The sequence below is a fragment of the Mauremys mutica genome, chromosome 4, assembly GCF_020497125.1.
Source record: "Mauremys mutica isolate MM-2020 ecotype Southern chromosome 4, ASM2049712v1, whole genome shotgun sequence".
Classification (NCBI taxonomy): Eukaryota; Metazoa; Chordata; order Testudines; family Geoemydidae; genus Mauremys; species Mauremys mutica.
This window is the reverse complement of record NC_059075.1, coordinates 137,645,433-137,662,670: the sequence shown is the minus strand read 5'-3', so window position 1 is coordinate 137,662,670 and position 17,238 is coordinate 137,645,433. Positions and strand designations below refer to the sequence as shown.

Below are 17,238 nucleotides of genomic sequence, written 5' to 3'. Positions count from 1 at the left end.
CACAAACATTAATGGATTTACCCTCATACCACCCCTCTGAGGGTATGGCTACACTTACGGTTTGCAGCGCTGGTAGTTTGCAGCGCTGGTCATCCAGCTGTGCAGGGCCAGCGCTGGTGTGTGGCCACACTCACAGCTACCAGCGCTGGTGTGTGGCCACATTTGCAGTATTTGCAGCGCTGTTGGGAGTGATGCATTATGGGCAGCTATCCCAGCGTTCAAGTGGCCACAACGTGCTTTTCAAAAGAGGGGGGTGGAGTGGGGTCTAGTGTGACAGGGAGCGGGGGGAAAGAGAGAGGGGATTTTTGGAGCCAACACTGTGTGTTTAGCTTCCTGCATTGAAAAATCAGAACATGTTTCCGACCCCTTAGTCTTAACTCTTAATTGCAAACAGCCTGCAGCCAACACGACTCCCCACTGTTTCACTCCCGCCCTGCCTGCCTCTCATTTGATTGTTTACAGCCAGGTACAGATGATCACAGCAAACAGGAGCTCTGTTTGTTTTTTAGATAAGCAACGGAGCTCCGATTGGAGCTCGTTCATAACAAAACAAAGAGAGGCTGCATAACAAAACAAAGAGAGTAATTTATAAAAGCATTCTGGGATACATCCTTATACCCTGGAGGCCAATCACAGCGCTGGTGTGTGGCCACACTTGATGACCAGCGCTGCAGCACCAGCGCTGGAATCCTTATTCCCCATGCTGAGTGAGGTGTACAGCCAGCGCTGCAGCCAGGGAGTTGCAGCGCTGGAAGTGCCCTGCAGGTGTGGCCACTTACTAATTGCAGCGCTGGTGGAGGCTTTCCAGCGCTGCAACTCGCCAGTGTAGCCATACCCTGAGATGGAGTGTACTGCTATTTCTCTTTCACAAAGGAGGAATATCACAGTTCAGGACACCTGCACCTGTATTTTCTCTGAGTGGTTCAACAACACCACCCACTCTTGACTTCCCCCAGCCATTGCATTTCACCTCTCCCACTTCTTACCCGGATATTCCCAGGCTGATCAGTTCCCTGCCTTCACTGTGCATTTCCCAGCAAAGACAGTCTGCCTCAACAGACCTGCTTGCTTCACTTCAGAGACTGACCTGAATGAGGGCTACATATATACGTTATCCCACAGCTCTTTCTAAACAAGCCTACTTCATTCTTAAGGTAAAAAGCACTACAGAAAACACACACTGAAAACAACAGAACCTACACAAATTCTAATAAGCTTACCAGAGTTCACCCCAACTCTAACATGGGCTCTGGCAGGAGCAGTCTTTCAATATCCCACCCTAAGGGTTTCCTTGTGGTTACAAATTCATCACAGCTTCAGCTCAGAACAAGCACACACATGGCAAGTTTAGTCTACCCTTTTATACAGATCAGGGGTCTTGAATCTGGAATTCCCAGAAGCAGGTGTTTAGTATACAATGGGTCTCTCCTCCCAGGGTGTACAAATAATAAACAACAACATATGGAGATATACCTATCTCACAGAACTAGAAGGGACCCCCGAAAGGTCATTGAGTTGAGTCCAGTCCCCTGCCTTCACTAGCAGGAACAGGTACTGATTTTGCCCCAGATCCCTAAGTGGGCCCCTCAAGGGCTGAACTCACAACCCTAAGTTTAGTGGGCCACTGCTCAAACCACTGAGCTATCCCTCCCCTCTCACTGAGCTATCCCTCTTGTATCTTGATATCTTCAAAAGGTTGGCTGCAGAGGGGAAGAATTTGCATTCCCCTCACCTCAAGATACTTCCAAGGAAATCCACTTCAGATATATTGTTTCAAAAAGACCACTGAATTTTCTAATGCCTTCCAGAGATAGCATTTATCTTGTCTTCCTGCTAGGGTGACCAGACAGCAAATGTGAAAAATCAGGACAGAGGGTGAGGGGTAATAGGAGCCTATATAAGAAAAAGACCCAAAAATCGGGACTGTCCCTATAAAATCGGGACATCTGGTCACCCTACTTCCTGCTAAAGAAGTTCCATGCAACCTCACAATAGCCTCTAAAGATTTGTATTTGTAATACAATCAACTCCAAAGATGCTAAACTTAATTCAATAAAGCTCATTCAGGATATTATCAGTCTGTCGCAGGGAACCCCAGCACAGCGAATTTAAGTGACTTGCCACTGGCCACACAAGCAATGTGGCAGAAATAGGTGATCTCAGTGTAGTTCCCGAGTAGCAGTCCAGTGTCTTAACCATAAGATCATCAACAGAAGGAATTACTCTAGCTTTATAGCTCTGTTACCAACAGCAGAATTTGACTTAACACCTGAAAACATTCCGTGGAGAGATGATTTGGACTTCATTGACTGAATGATGCTAACAAGAAAAACCCAATGCTTCATAGTTATGAAAGCACAGTAGCTGCTGGGAATTCTCAATTTGACAGCTGATCAGCAGATTTTTAGAGCAATTTCCTGTAGCAGCAGGGGCACCTTGTTGAAACAGCTCTACTAATGAGCAAACCAAACTCCATTTCCCACCCTCGGTGGACAATGCCTCTCCCTATATATGCTTGACTGACATCTCCTCCTTACATCATTGGGATTGGAAAGTGGGGAGAAAGATCATTCATGGAAGTTCCTTTTTGTTCCATTAAGTGTGTCACAGAATATGGTTTATGCTGGTTTCCTTTCAATGACAATAAACGTTGCATTTAAGGCAGATGGATTGGGGCACTCAACCTTCATTTCAAATGAAATCAACCAAGATGGTCTCTTGACAATTCGGGGATGTCTAGGGCTTTTCTTTATAGTTAGGCTTAGAAGGATGAGATTGTACAATGAAATCAGCATTTACCAATAACACACACAAACCAACAAAAAATATTTCCATTGATAATCATCAAAATTTATAGGCAAAGAAAGTAAAAAAGCTGCTTGAGAACTTATTAGAGTTTGATTTAAGGATATTTATTTTGTCTATTTTGACATGTGATGTTGACAATTTGTGTTTTAATAGTTATAAAGCTTTAACTTTTTGACTGGCAAGTCTGTCTTTATATAAATTATTGCTTGACCTCCTCATTGTCTGACCCCCATGATTTCCCACAATGGTGAAAATGTAAATAAATAAAATAGGAAAAAAATGCTGAAACCCCATAATTTTGCACAAGTGTGAAAATTTAAATAGATAAAAATAAAAACACGCTTAAAATAAACATTGATAACTGTCAAAATAAAAACAAAAATTAAATTCTGCCAAGCCTATTGATATTGTTACTTATAGGGGGCACGCTCTGCATTGTAATCTGGTTTATTATTATAATCTTGTTTAAGGAGAACGAGGAGTAACTTTAAATGACTACTGCAAAGGGAGTTTGAGGAGAGATGAGCTTAAAGGGCAGCATAGCACATGCAGAGAGCGGATGGAATACACGCCACTGATGGGCCACGTTCTGGCCCTGTTATCACACGAGGTACATCGAGCTTTTATGAAAAGCAAAACAGAGGAGTAGATGGTTCTGCGGATTGGTGAGAGGCTATGGAACCTCTGACCTTCAGGTCATCATTTCTAAGCCAGCCCTGGTTTGATAGTGACTGAAAGTTGTTACTTTCCAGTGGCCTTTGCGTGAAATGAGTTTGGTGGCTCTTAGTCCAATTTACAATAGATTAGATATCAGAGGGGTAGCCCTGTTAGTCTGGATCTGTAAAAGCAGCAAAGAGTCCTGTGGCACCTTATAGACTAACAGACGTATGGGAGCATGAGCTTTCGTGGGTGAACATGCATCCGACGAAGTGGGTATTCACCCATGAAAGCTCATGCTCCAAGACGTCTGTTAGGTGCCACAGGACTCTTTGCTGCTTTTAATACATTAGATGACAGCCCACACCATAAAGATCGCGTGCACAACTGGCATTAATTGCTCCTCCACAACCCTGCACTGTTGCAGTCTCAGCAGAGATGCAAAGGACTGATGAGATCATGGAGACAGAGTTCCCTTCTTGGACCATTTAAAGACATTTGAGGCATATAGGCAGGACAGCATGCAGATAATTTACTCTGCTGCTGCCCATGCTCTGTGGATGGACAGAGGTCTTTGGTCTCCAGGCCTGGCAATCTGGCACCTTTCATCAGCACTATATAGAAGGGAAACTCCCCCATAATGAGGAGCAAACAGCGGGATTCAAAACCCATCACCTCCACCTAAAAGCTGTTAATGTTTGTGTGCACACTCCCCAGGTTCGCCCCACCTCAGAGGTAGCAGCATCTGTCATCTGGTGATTAGCAGATTGCTAATCACACACTGCAATTGCTATGAACAGCCGTTGTTACACAATTCACACAGCGAGTGCTTTGGAAAAGCTGGCTTTCTCCTTCTGGACTCGCACGCTGGTTCACTTCACCACCCTGTATAGACTTTCCCTCTCAAGGAGAGCACAAGGAGCCCTGTGGGATTTGCAGCAAACAGCAGATAATCACAGGCAAAGCCAATAGAAGCAACGCCCAGAGAGAGGCAACATGCTCTAGTATACCAACAATATAGTCCTGGGAACCACAGACCGAGTTCTAACTCTGACTCACTAAGTGACCAGAGGTGAGTCACATCCTCGTTCTCTGCCTGAGTTTCCCCATCTGTAAATTGGGGATAATACCTGTCTTATGTGATGCTTAATTCATTCCTATCCAGGAAGTGCTATTAGATGCTCAGATGGAAGTTGCTAGGGAAAGGCGAAGTACTGTCAAATCGTATCCACCAATGCAGAAAACTCCACCCAAATCCAGCCTGATGGAACAGAGGATGTTACAGTTAGAGGAGAATTGTAGTTCTCTTTACTCACTGCATTTGCCATTCTTGTGATGCTCCTACACAGCAGATATCACCATCCCCATACTATATATGTCGAAACAGTGCCTGGATATTATGGCAATGGACGTTACATGAACCCCCAAGACAGGCAAACTAATGCAGAGATGTTGAGCCTGCTTTTCTAGTGGTGATCGCTCACAATTCCTTTTCAAAGCAATGGGAACTGCAAGTGCTCATCACCTCCAAATATCTGGCTCTCGGTGACTTGCTGAAGGCCCACGTCATCATCACTCCAACGAGGCATTAGGCTCCAGCCTTACGCCTATGTGACTGACAGGATCCCACACAACATGTGTTCATAGGAGCCAGCAAGCCAGAATGCCACTGCACGTTCCCTGTCCACAATCCTCTAAGACTCCAGCTCCAACAAGGCTACAACTGAGACTCAGGGCTTGTCTACACAAAATAATGAGACTGCAGCAAGCTGGGGTGTGAATCTACCCCACGCTAGCCAGCTGTTCGGATAGATCAGTGGCTCTCAACCGTTCCACATCACTGTAACCATTTCAGGAGTCTGATTTGTCTTGTGTACCCCAAGTTTCACCTCACTTAAAAACGACTTGCTTACAAAATCAGACATAAAAATACAAAAAAGTGTCACAGCCACTAGTACTGAAACATTGCTGACTTTCTCATTTTCACCATATAATCATAAAATAAATCAATTGGACTATACATACTGTACTTACATTTCAGTGTATAGTACCTAGAGCAGTATAAACAAGTCATTGTCTGTATGAAATTTTAGTTTGTACCGATTTCACTTAGGCTACATAAAAAGCATGTTGTAAAACTAGGCAGATATCTGGATGAGTTGATGTACCCCCTGGAAGACCTCTGCGTACCACTGGTTGAAAACCACCAGTGTAGTCCCCGCTGATGCAGGTTAACAGTTTGTTAGAGTGCTTTGATGTAGTTCCTCTTTGAAATGGGACTAGCTCAAAGTGTTCTAGCCAAGGGTTAATGCACATTACCGGGGTCCACACGGACGGTTAGACCATGGCAGGCTAGTGTGGGGTAGATTCATACCCCAGCTTGCTGTAGCCTAACTGTTCATCTAGACAAGCCCTAAATTCCCAAACTTCCCAAATCACGTGACGGGGTCGCCCACAGGCCACGCTGCTTTTTCATACTGGCAATAATGATGGCTTCTCTGCAAATGAGGAGAGAGTTTGTCACCAAAGTCAGCTCTTCTCTGTGTGCCCCATGAAGTGTTCACATTCTCCTGCACGTGATGTCACGTAGGTTAAATTGCATCTGGTCGGCTGTATCACAGCAGCCTATGACAAGATGTAACATGTCACAAACATACAGGCCCTGACACAGAGTGAGGTTTCCCCTCTGCTCAGAGGGAAAAGGTTAATGAAGCAAAATTGCATGAGCTGCAGTGTGTGAATGCCCAGGGGTTAAAATTCCCCTGACTACTCATAAACCAGGACATTACTTGGTGACTAATTGAGTTCCACTGTTCTTTATACTTACACCTTCCACGGAAGTTGCAAAGTTCTGACCACTAGTGATCAGTAAAGATCCCAGGGCACTGTCTTTAGGAGAAGGAGTGTTAACCTTTGTGTCCCAGTCAGATTTAATCTCAGGAAGCTACAGCGTCAACCCAAATTGCACTTTCAAGTGGATATTTACTTCTGCACCTCCTGTTCCTGTGCACTGCTAAAGGATTACTGTATTCCACCCCAGAGATAGCTGGATTTCAGAGCTGTGTAAAGAGCTCAAATTATTTCACCTACTGCAAACGGGTACTGAGGTTTTTAGTTAAGGTTTGAAGTAATATAAGATGATTTGATGGCATTTGATTATTAATAATCTTTTTCTGCTATTATTATACTTTATTTTGTATGAGCTGGGAGGATTGTTTAAGTAATTCACTCACAACAAGGGAAGATCCTCTCACTTCATTCAAGAAACAGGCTGTGACTCGAGTATCAGACCAGAGACTCATAAGATGAAATCTTGACCCCACTGATATCAACAAAAGTCCAGATGGGGCCAAGATTTCATCCACAGATTCCACACAATAAAGAATAATTTTTGATCATGGAGTCTGACTTTCTGTACAACATAGGCCACCAATGTCTACCCAGCGATTCCCACATCATGCTTAATATTCTGTGGTTCAGTGAGAGCATATATTTTAGAAAAGCATCCAATTGTGATTTATAATTTAAAATATTGGCGAATCAACCATGTCCTTTGGTGAAAGGATCTGACATCTGCTATAAAAGCATACCATTAATTTGATTGTCAACATTTTTTTTTTAAATCATGCCACATAAAGCATAAGTAGGGCTCAAACGCAGGGCTAGAAATTAACCTTTTTCCGAAGAAGTGAAGGACTAATCCAGATGGATTATTTATTTCAACCAAGGGCATTCTGATACAACTGAAGCTGATCTGATCTGCTGTGCCACTGCCTGAAGGTGATGTTGCTTTCCAGACACTGAAACTGACACATGGAGTGCATGCCGCTTGCTGACTCTCCTGTTTTAGTGTCTGGACAGCAGCAGCTCTGGGTAGAAGCACCCAAGTCACAACAAGCTCAAGTCAGGTTAGCTGGAGGATGCATCTATTCTTGGTATTTGCCCACATCAAAGCTGACCAATCCCAGATTTGGATCTCTGCACCAGAGTTTCCAATTCTGTTAAAGATCCAGACACGCTTAATTAAGATAGGAAACAAGCTGGGTAAATATTAAACTGATTTACTGAGCTTTTTCTTTGGCCGATGGAATAAGTTAATTAAGTTATCATAGACTGTCCTTGAATTCAGTAAGCAGCTAAACACGCTTTTCACCAAGGTAATGCAATTATTTCAGTACTGTTTTCACCAACCAGGAAGGAGAGGGGAATAAGGCACACAGACAATCAAAGTAGCTTTGGAATCATTACTTCAGTCCCCAAATTTTTCATTGTCTTTAATTGGACAGAGGCTCAAGTCACTAAATTTAGATCCAAATGCAAAGCGAGAACACCTCCAGGATCAGGGCTGTTCAAGATCTGAGGTTTGCATTGTGCTGTTGATATAACGCCGGGGGATCATCTGTAAAATTCAGATCTGGATTCATATTTATTTTTAGAGCGCTAGTGTGAGCCATTGGTGAGTGTGTGTTACAGGTCCTCCTGTTTGTGCCAATCCTCAGAGGATAGTTGTTCAAATCCCTCTAAACTGTCTCTCTTTAGCTGTAGACACTCATGCATTAGTTCTGGAAGTCCCTGGTTCAATCTGGGATGTGCTGACTGTCACACTAGGACTGGGGGGTTTGGTTTGGACAACAGCCATAGCCACAGTTAGTCTTGTGCCCAGGGTTAGCTTCTCTAGCTTGTTAACCAATACGAAGTTCAATTCAAACTAACTTGGTTATGATTGAAATAAGCAAGGTGCTGTGTCTTACCTTAACACTGTATCCTTGGTCTCTTAAATACTTGTCTCTTGTCTTAAAGATTTCAGGTAACTATCATTCAGCCTATGGAAAATGGGGTTGGAGTAGGGAAACACAAAAATCAGAATGAATGAACTGTTTGTAAAAAATCTGTACATTGCCTTTTATAAGTTGTCTAAGAGTTCTCTAGAATTTTTAAGCCACGATTTTTAAAAGCAACTAGTGATTTATGATGCCCAAACTGAGACAACTTAAAGGGGCTCAATTTTCAGAGGGTGCAGAGCACCCCCGACCACCTCGCTCCCTCGCCCCGAAATCAGGACCCCTTCAAAAGATGTTTCTGGTTAGGCATCACAAAGCTGAGGCACTTGAAAAAAATCACTAGTTACAACTGAAAATCTTGGCTTTAGCCTCTTGATCTCCATCACATTTTAACGAGTCACATTATTTCTACATTACTGCAAAACATCAAGGCAAATTTTCAGAAGGTCAAATTCTGCTCTCAGTTTCATCAGTGCAAGTCCAGAATAAATATTTGATGTTTTGCCTTGGGTTAAAATAATGCTTTTTAAGCATGTCAGTTGAAGAGTCTTCTCTGGAATATTTCCCCTCTTGGGATCTGAGATTTTGGGGCAGCTTTTATGTAATTGCACAATTGGATTGTTTTTCCTGAGAATACTTTTTTTTTAATTAGTTTCTCAAACAGCAAGCATTTGATACAGTAAAGAGTGGATGGAGTTAGATGGGGGATGCAAATCTGGAGTAACTGAGAGCAGAATTTGACTCCCAAAACAGAAACCATGTAAAATGGACAAACCTTACAAAGATTTAACATTAGCATCTTTGCTTCACAGAGCGTAGAACATACACGTCAAAAAAGCAACCTTAAGAAGATGTGATGCACACCTCCCTCTATGGCTGGCTCTAAATCATGGGATCACAGATATAACAGATAGGTTTTGTCAATTAGATAATGCACTTCTTCTCTCTTAGGATTGTTCCCTACTGTACATTTATTAGTATTTTGTCCAGATGAGGTGTAAAAGTCCCAAGCAATGCAGAGTCCAGTACTTCCCATAGCAGGCTACTTCACAGCCTAATCCTTCTCACTGCCAGGATTTCCCACCTCCCCATTCAGTCTAAATTTCCCCTCTTTCCCATTCCTCCTTGTACCAAGCTAAACAATCCCATCTCCTGCAATACCCTTCAAGTATTTATATAAATTCATGCTTCCCTCATCCCCAATCAATTTAATTACGGTTTAGGCAAAATGCACATATTTTGCTCCTTTAACCTCCCCTCAAAATCAATCCATTCAGTCCCCTGATAATTTTGTTGTTCTTCTCTCAACTCCTTTCCAGTTGGTCAGTGTTCTTCTGGCAAACCAAAGCACAGAACTGAGTGCAATATTCCAGATGTGGTCACACCACAACTGTACGAAGCAAACTTCCTCCCGCTGCCCTGGGTGGTGGTGGTGGTCTTTCAATACATGCCGCACAGAACTGCATTTAGCCTCAGCTCTCACGACATGCCACATTTTCTTTTTTAAAGTCCAGGAAGAAATAAGCCAAGAGGACTTGTCGCTAAGTTGTTAAGAGTGTAAATAGTTCCTCCACAAAGCCCTTACGACCAAAACTGGAACACACAGGGAGAGAGACTGATGTTATGGCTCAGTGGGGTAGTTCCAGATACCATATCACTTAATCATCTTTTTGACAGCATCACCATTCCCCTGTTTGTACGGCTAGGAAAACAAGTTACCTCTAGACTCATTCCAGTCACATAATGGCATTAAGCTACAAACCATCAACAGACCTCAGAGGAGCCTTTGTTACAGACATATTTAAAAGCATGATCTTAACCTGTAAGAACAGCCATACTGTGTCAGACCAATGGTCCATCTAGCCCAGCATCCTGTCTTCTGACAGTGGCCAATGCCAGGTGCCCCACAGGGAATGGGCAGAACAGGTAATCATCAAGTGATCCATCCCCTGTCACCCATTCCCAGCGTCTGGCAAACAGAGGCTAGGGACACCATCCCTGCTCATCCTGGCTAATAGCCATTGATGGACCTATCCTCCATGAACTTATCTAGCTCTTTTTTGAACCCTGTTATAGTCCTGGCCTTCACAACATCCTCTGGCAAAGAGTTCCAGTGGTAAAGCCTCAATTACGTACCACTGTCTTCAAAGAGAACCTGCTTTTAGTCTCACCTTCCTTCATGGATGATATCCAGATATACCTTCTGCTGGGGTCTGAATGTGAGCTATTAGAAGCCTCACCCTTTCCCAACTCAAGCACACAATAAAAAGGTAATATCCATTGAATGATTACCAGCTAAGAATCACCAGCTGCTGAGCTCACTTGTGTAACAAAATGCTGGAGGGGAAAGAAGGATGCAGGAACTTTTATATCCACAATTTGCGATTTTGAAATCACAGTCATCTGGGTTAGTCATCCAAGAACAATGTTTGTACCGGAGGAGTCAAATTTCCGGCAACACAAATGAAACCAGAGGCCAAATCTGCTCTTGCAGTTACATTAGTATGAATCCATGTTAACCCCACTGGAGCCAATGGAGTCATTCCCACTGCATAGGTGAGAGTCTGGAGTAACTCCACTGAAGTCAGCTGAGTTGGTCCCATTACGCTGGTGTATCACAGCAGAATTAAGCACAATGGGTGTAGTAAGAGCCACCAGCTGCATTTTATTTGTGAAACAGGCAGGTAACAATGAAGGAGAGGTTGGTGAAAACCCAACACCTCCTTCTCACACACCCAAATCCCTTAACATCTTTCCCTTGGAACAGGAAGCAGCCCCTCTGCACTCGGTTTAAAGCACATACTCCCGTTCCTGGGCCCTCACCAGAGGATTTGGGCTTTTACCTTTCTGTGCAGCAACATGGGACAGAAACCACAGCCAGGCTGAATAAGAACCAATAGTCCGAGGCAACCCACCAGACCCAGGAGGAAAGGGTCAGCAGGAGGTTTTGTGTTGGAAATAAGCTCATGTCACTGACCATGCTGAGACAAGAAGTTAAGAAAGCCAAGTATGGAGCACAGGGACAGGTTTCTACGTTGTACTAAGAAGGGGAAAAAAAACAACAACAACAACGTGGGAGACATTTACCCCATCTGCAGACGGCTCAGCTCAAGGCCCAATGCTTATAACCCATTTGAGACCTGCACTGAGGACCTGCTCCTGAGGGAGATTGCCTGAGACAGGTCACAGTTACAAACCAAACAGGGACCTCTGAATTTGTCTGTAAGGGCTTAAGCAGGCTATGTGGCCTTGTGTGCGCTCCATTTAACTGCCTCCATCCTACTTCCCTTCTTCAGAGAGAGAGAGAGAGAGAGAGAATGGCCAGGGAATGGGACTCAGTAATACCTTAAAGGGAGGGGGAAGTGCTATTTGATAAATGAGCGTATCCTCTTCCCAAATGGAGAGCTGAGCAGTGCGAGGGCAATATTCCGAGGGCTAACTCTTCCATCCCCCTGTCCATCAACAAGTACCCGTAGCCAGGGTCAGCAGAGGTGGCTTCTGCAACAACGGGGAAGGTGAAAGGAAGCCTCTTTGCCCCCAAAGCCACTGAATGGCAGCAGATCTATTTCAGGGTTGCTAAAGCGGTAACTTAAGGTCTATGATGGAAAGGAGGGTGGAGTGAGAGTGGAATCCACCTATTTTACAAACATGTAAAATATACACCAGCTGGAGCCCCAGGTCCCCTCCTGCCCTGCCTGCCTCAGCCCGGTTGCACATGGGCACTCACAAAGCACCTTGTGGGGCTGTCCTCTGCAGACATCTCATTCCCTACGCCGTACATTGGAAAAGGTCTGGGGTCACCTATGGGTACAAGGGAGCAAGCAGGAGCCTGCCCTGAGGAAGGAAGAGGAGGGAGCAGAAATAGGAAAGTCACACCAGCTGCCGTGACAAGCTCAGAGAAACAATCCACAGTCTCACTAAGAAAATACTTCTGTTTGTCCTCGAAGGGCTGAAAGAACAAAGCAGGATCTGTGGTTTCTCACTCCCCTGCAGGAATTCACAGTCTGGGACATTCTAATGACATTTTTCTACAGAGAATTTAATTATCGGTCATATTTAGAATGCAGCAAGCAAAAAAACACCAACATGCGCATGCATTGGCACAAGCACTGGGATAGGCTCAAGGCGGTAACATTACAGAAGATCCATATGTCTGAGCCAGAGAATCACAGGAGTCGCCAGTTGCATCTTGACTGCAGAGCTAGCCTGTGCTACAGCCCAGGTGCTGCCCCTAACCCTCCTTCCATGCACATACAAAAACCTCTAACCCGGTCCTGAGGGTGATTTAAACCAGTGGGTCCCAAAGCTTTTGCTAAGGTGACCTGCCAACTACATTGTGTCTTTTTTTGCCATTCACTATAACATATATGCACCCTCTGCCCTGGCCCCACAACCCAAACCTTGGCCAGGTGGAGAGGGGAAGACCCAAGGAATGAGAGGAAAGAGAGGCAGAGGGGTTGGGACAGCGGTGGCTCCTGTCCCATAGGGCTCAAGGCATCGCAACTTGGCATGCAGTGTCATGGCATCACTCAGGTTTGGCCCAGCCACCCCTCAAAGTGTGCTATCAGCAGGACCCAGCCATTGTGAATGACTTTACAGAGTGGCCCAGTTGAATGCATGGCTAAGAACCGTCAGCTGGCCTGCTAGAAATCTAGCCCAGGCGAGTAGAGCATCATTGTAGACGCAGCCGCACAGATAAGGCTTTGCAATGGGAGTGCTCCAGCAGGACTGGCCTGGCCTAGCCTAACTGAGCAGTGATGGCACTGAGTCCGAGTTTAAGGCTGAAGGAATCACCAGATCTAGTTTGACCTCTCAGGTATCACAGGCCACCAGCACTGCCCAGCACCTGCGCACTAACCCATCAACCAAAATTAGACCCAATGTGCTCAACAACTTTATAATTTAAACACAGAATATACTTTTTTTTTTCCCTTTTAACACGTAAGGCTGCAGGAGCTGCTGGACGTTCGGATTCAGATACATCTCCAGAAAGGAGGTATTTCTTCAGCAATGTATCAATCCCCTTTTTAACAAGATGTTTTGCAGATTGCTAGCCACCTCCTGATCCTTATACATTGTCTAGATGTTTTCCACCTTTTATCACATTCAACAGCATGGTAGCTCGGACCAACACAGCTTGAGCCTGGACAATCCACAGGGCCTTTGTAGCAGTCAGCGTAAGTACTACATAAAATCCCATCTCCAACAGTTCTAGCAATAAACTGTGGTGCCCTGGGAGAATCCAACAGCAATTCAGATAGTTCTTTAAGTCGTCTGCGTGCTCACTACTGTCCCACAGAGGTCAGAGGCAGGGCCGGTGCACGGATGTTTCGTGCCCTAGGCGAAACTTCCACCTTGTGCTCCCCACCCCCCCGCCCCGCACCCGCCCTGAGGCGCCCTCCCCCCCAGCGGCAGCTCCCTCCCTCCTGAGACGCCCAACTTGCGGCAGCTCCCCACCCCCCAACCTCAGGCACACACACCCCCCCGCCCCAGCTCACCCCTGCTCCGACTCCTCCCCGAGCACGCCGTGGCCGCTTCCCTTCTCCCGCCTCCCAGGCTTGCGGCACCAATCAGCTTAGGCGCCGCAAGCCTGGGAGGCGGGAGAAGTGAAGCGGCCACGGCGTGCTCGGGGAGGAGGCGGGGCAGGGGTGAGCTGGGGCGAGCTGGGGCGGAGAGTTCCCCTGCATGCCGGCCCTCCCCGCGCTCCCCTGCCCCAGCTCCCTCCACCTAAATGTCGGCGGCGACCGGGGCGGCTGAAGATCCGGCCGCCGCGGTCGCCACCGAAGAAAATGGTGCCCCCCAAATGCCAGCACCCTAAACGGTTGCACCGGCCCTGGTCAGAGGAGAGCTTAGATATCATTTCCCTGCGACTACCCTTCCCCTCTAATGCCAATAATTCTGCCAACACGGACATGCCCACAGATGGCAGAGATCTGCTAGTCACACGCCCAGAGGCGCTGACTGTGATTTCCCCAGGGCTGCTGGACCCCTGCTCCACCACAGGCCCCGCCCCCACTCCGCTCTTTCCCCCAAGCTCCCACCTCCGCCCCACCTCTTCTCACCCTATTCTGCCTGTTCCTGCCCCTGCTCCTCCCCCCACCCCCCAGTGCCTCCTGCACACCACTGAACAGCTGATCGTGGAGGGCGGGAGGCGCTGTGAGGGCAGGGGAGGAGCTGATGGGCAGGGCCGGGAGGCGTGGGGGGGCAAGGGGGAGGAGCTGATGGGCAGGGCTGTCGGTGGGTGCTGAGCACCCACTATTTTCTTCCATGGGTGCTCCAGCCCCAGAGCACCCACAGAGTTGGCACCTATGCACATGCCCATAGATACATCTTTGCTCTTGGTATCCTCCATTCCCGACCCTGGTCTCTGACCCTGGTCTCTAAGTTCTTCTCAGTCTTTTCACTTCACTCCACCCTTTTTAATCATGCTATTCCCAAACCCAGTGCCCAGAACTATCTTCCTGTACTTCTCTGCACCTTCAGACCCATCTCAAGCAGGCTTCCCAGGCTCTTTACCTCACCCTCCCTCTCCTGAAACAGTCTTTTGTTTGACTTGTCTTTACTTTGGGTCTGACTCTGCAACATACCATGTGCTCCATGTGAGGTGATAGCTACCACCGGCTCCCGCTGAAGTAGAGAGCCTTCAGCATCTTGCAGAACCAGGTCTTTATATTCTGGGCTCTTTGGAGCAGGGAACAGACATCACTGAAAGGAAAATGTATCCCAGGAAGAGTTGTGGGTATTAGTCCTACAGTTCCCTCTTGGACCAGATCAAAATTCTCGAGTCACTGCTGACAGAGAACATCTGTTTGGTAGTCACCCTTGTCTATTACAGGCAGAGCACCATCAGCCCATGTCTGGACCTCTGGGGTGTCTCTCCTGTGTGCTATTTCCAACTCCTTAGATAACATGCCTTGGAGCTCTCTAATTAGATAGAAGCAAAAAGTGTCACCAACAAGATGGCAACGTGACCGCTGTTTATTGATTTAGTAAGTGATCTGTATTTAGTGACACATCCCTTTGCCACAGTCCAGATGAGGGCCCCCAGGCTGTTGTCATTGTAATTTCACAGAAAGCTGGCAAGAGGTACCTAGCTGCCAGATGCCATGTCTGTCTTCAGCACACAGGACGGACATTAGCCCCGCTAGGTGAGGTTTCAGTAACCCCAGCTGTGTACAATGAGGCTATTATACACCATAATGGCCTGTTCAGCATTAGCCAGTAACATTGTGAGTCAATTTCACTAAGAAGATTCAATGTACATGATTAAGCCGCTCCATCCTTCCCGAAGACAATCTTCAAGCACATCTGGTTTCCATGCGCTACAAAATCCCTTTGACATTTAATTTCAAACCCCAGGCACCTAAAGAGCAGTGACAACGCAAAGGAACATTGAAACTGACATTTCATCCCTGAGCTATCTGATGTGCAACCTTTAGACAACACTGGAATACACAGAAGAAGGAAGAAAAATATGGGACAATTAATGAAAAACTTAAGGAGAGTCAAATGACAAGGCTGTAAGACCTCCTGCATCATCTACTCTACGTCCTTTAACAACACAGGCTCTCTTCTATGCTACCTCTCTCTGGGGCTGGCTTTCCTTGCCAGATGCATGCATAGCTCCTAATTATGTTAAGGGTATTTGTGGGAAAGAGTTCAGATCTAGTCTGCTCTTGAACACTTCTAAGAAATAGATCCTCAGTATCCTCCCTTAGCACATTACTCCACTGTGTAACTGACCTTACTGTTAGGAAATTTTAGTTTAATAACTTTGCTGCTCTACAATCCCTTTTAAAATTCAAAAATAGCCTGTAGCCTCCCAATAGCCCAGTTAAAAGGCATTTATTCCTGTTTTACAGATGGGGAAACGTGGGTGCAGAGAGACTAAAGCCTAATTTATTTATTTATAAAGTGACTAATTTTGGGTGTTCAACTTTAGACACTTAGGTCTGATTTTCAGAGAGGCTCTCACTCACTTCAAGTGGAGATGGAGATGTTCGTCACTTCTGAGAGATCAGGCCCGTTGTATCTCCAGCTGGGCACTCAGAAACCGAGGCAACCAAATTTAGAGGCACTTCTGAAAACGTGGGTCCATGCAAAGTTAAAATTAGTGGTAGAACTGGAATTAGAACCCAGGAGTTCTGAGTAGCTGATCTGACACTCTAGCCGCTCTACCACACTGCCTTGCTGCAAAGGGTTGCAATTGTGTACGTCATGTTTTCACTTGTAGCTTCAGGCCATTCCCTCGTTACACCACTCCTAAATAATTCACTCCTTTTGTATTATTTCTTCCTAAATCTTTATACAGGGTCAACTCCTTACTTGTCTTTTATTCAATCCTTAAGGCAAAGCTCCCAAATCCTGAGAGGTACTGAGCACCCACAGCTCTGTTCAAGTTAACAGGAGTTAATGGTACTCAGCACCACTCAAGATTTGGCCCGCTGACTTCAGAGAGAGTTAGGATTTCAGGATTCGATTCAGGCTGGTTGCCATCACATCATCGCTCTTCCCTTAGGGCTGGATCTGAACCCAATGGAGTCAATAGAAAGACTCCCCACCCTTAGTGGATTTGGACTAGATTCTAATTTCACTTACACTAGTGTGAAAAATATAAGAATCTCACAATCTGGCTACACACTACATTGTAAAACCCCCTCAATACTCATGCTCTGAGCCTTTTATAATTCTTTTACACCTCACTTTACATTCACTCCAATTTATCAATGTCTTTTTCTAGTCAAGCAATAAAGACCTGAACTACCTTACGAAAATATATTTCAGTGTGTAGGTTTGTGTTTTTCTCTCTCATCTGTACCCTATTCCAAATTATATTACTTGTTTTAGCTCCAAATATACCAGCCTCCCCTCCTCCACTCACACTGCTATGATTTCACTGGGTCTGCCTGTAAGTTTCTGAAAGAAATGCGAGCTCACCAACCGCCATGCAGGTTGATGACATGTGCAAGTGAGTGGGCGAAACTGACATGTG

At 45.7% G+C, this 17,238-nt stretch overlaps 1 protein-coding gene across 5 annotated transcripts in view; it reads right to left on the bottom strand.

Moving 5' to 3' along the window:
• Positions 1-17,238, bottom strand: part of NFASC (neurofascin) — a 175,435-nt gene that overhangs the window by 128,119 nt on the left and 30,078 nt on the right. For all 5 annotated transcript variants that reach the window (XM_045015423.1, XM_045015419.1, XM_045015421.1 and 2 more), the window contains exons 3-4: positions 8,217-8,288; positions 4,596-4,726 (exon numbers count right to left, since the gene is read on the bottom strand). The gene's annotated coding sequence lies outside the window, so the exon portion shown is untranslated. The remainder of the gene's footprint in view (positions 1-4,595; positions 4,727-8,216; positions 8,289-17,238) is intronic.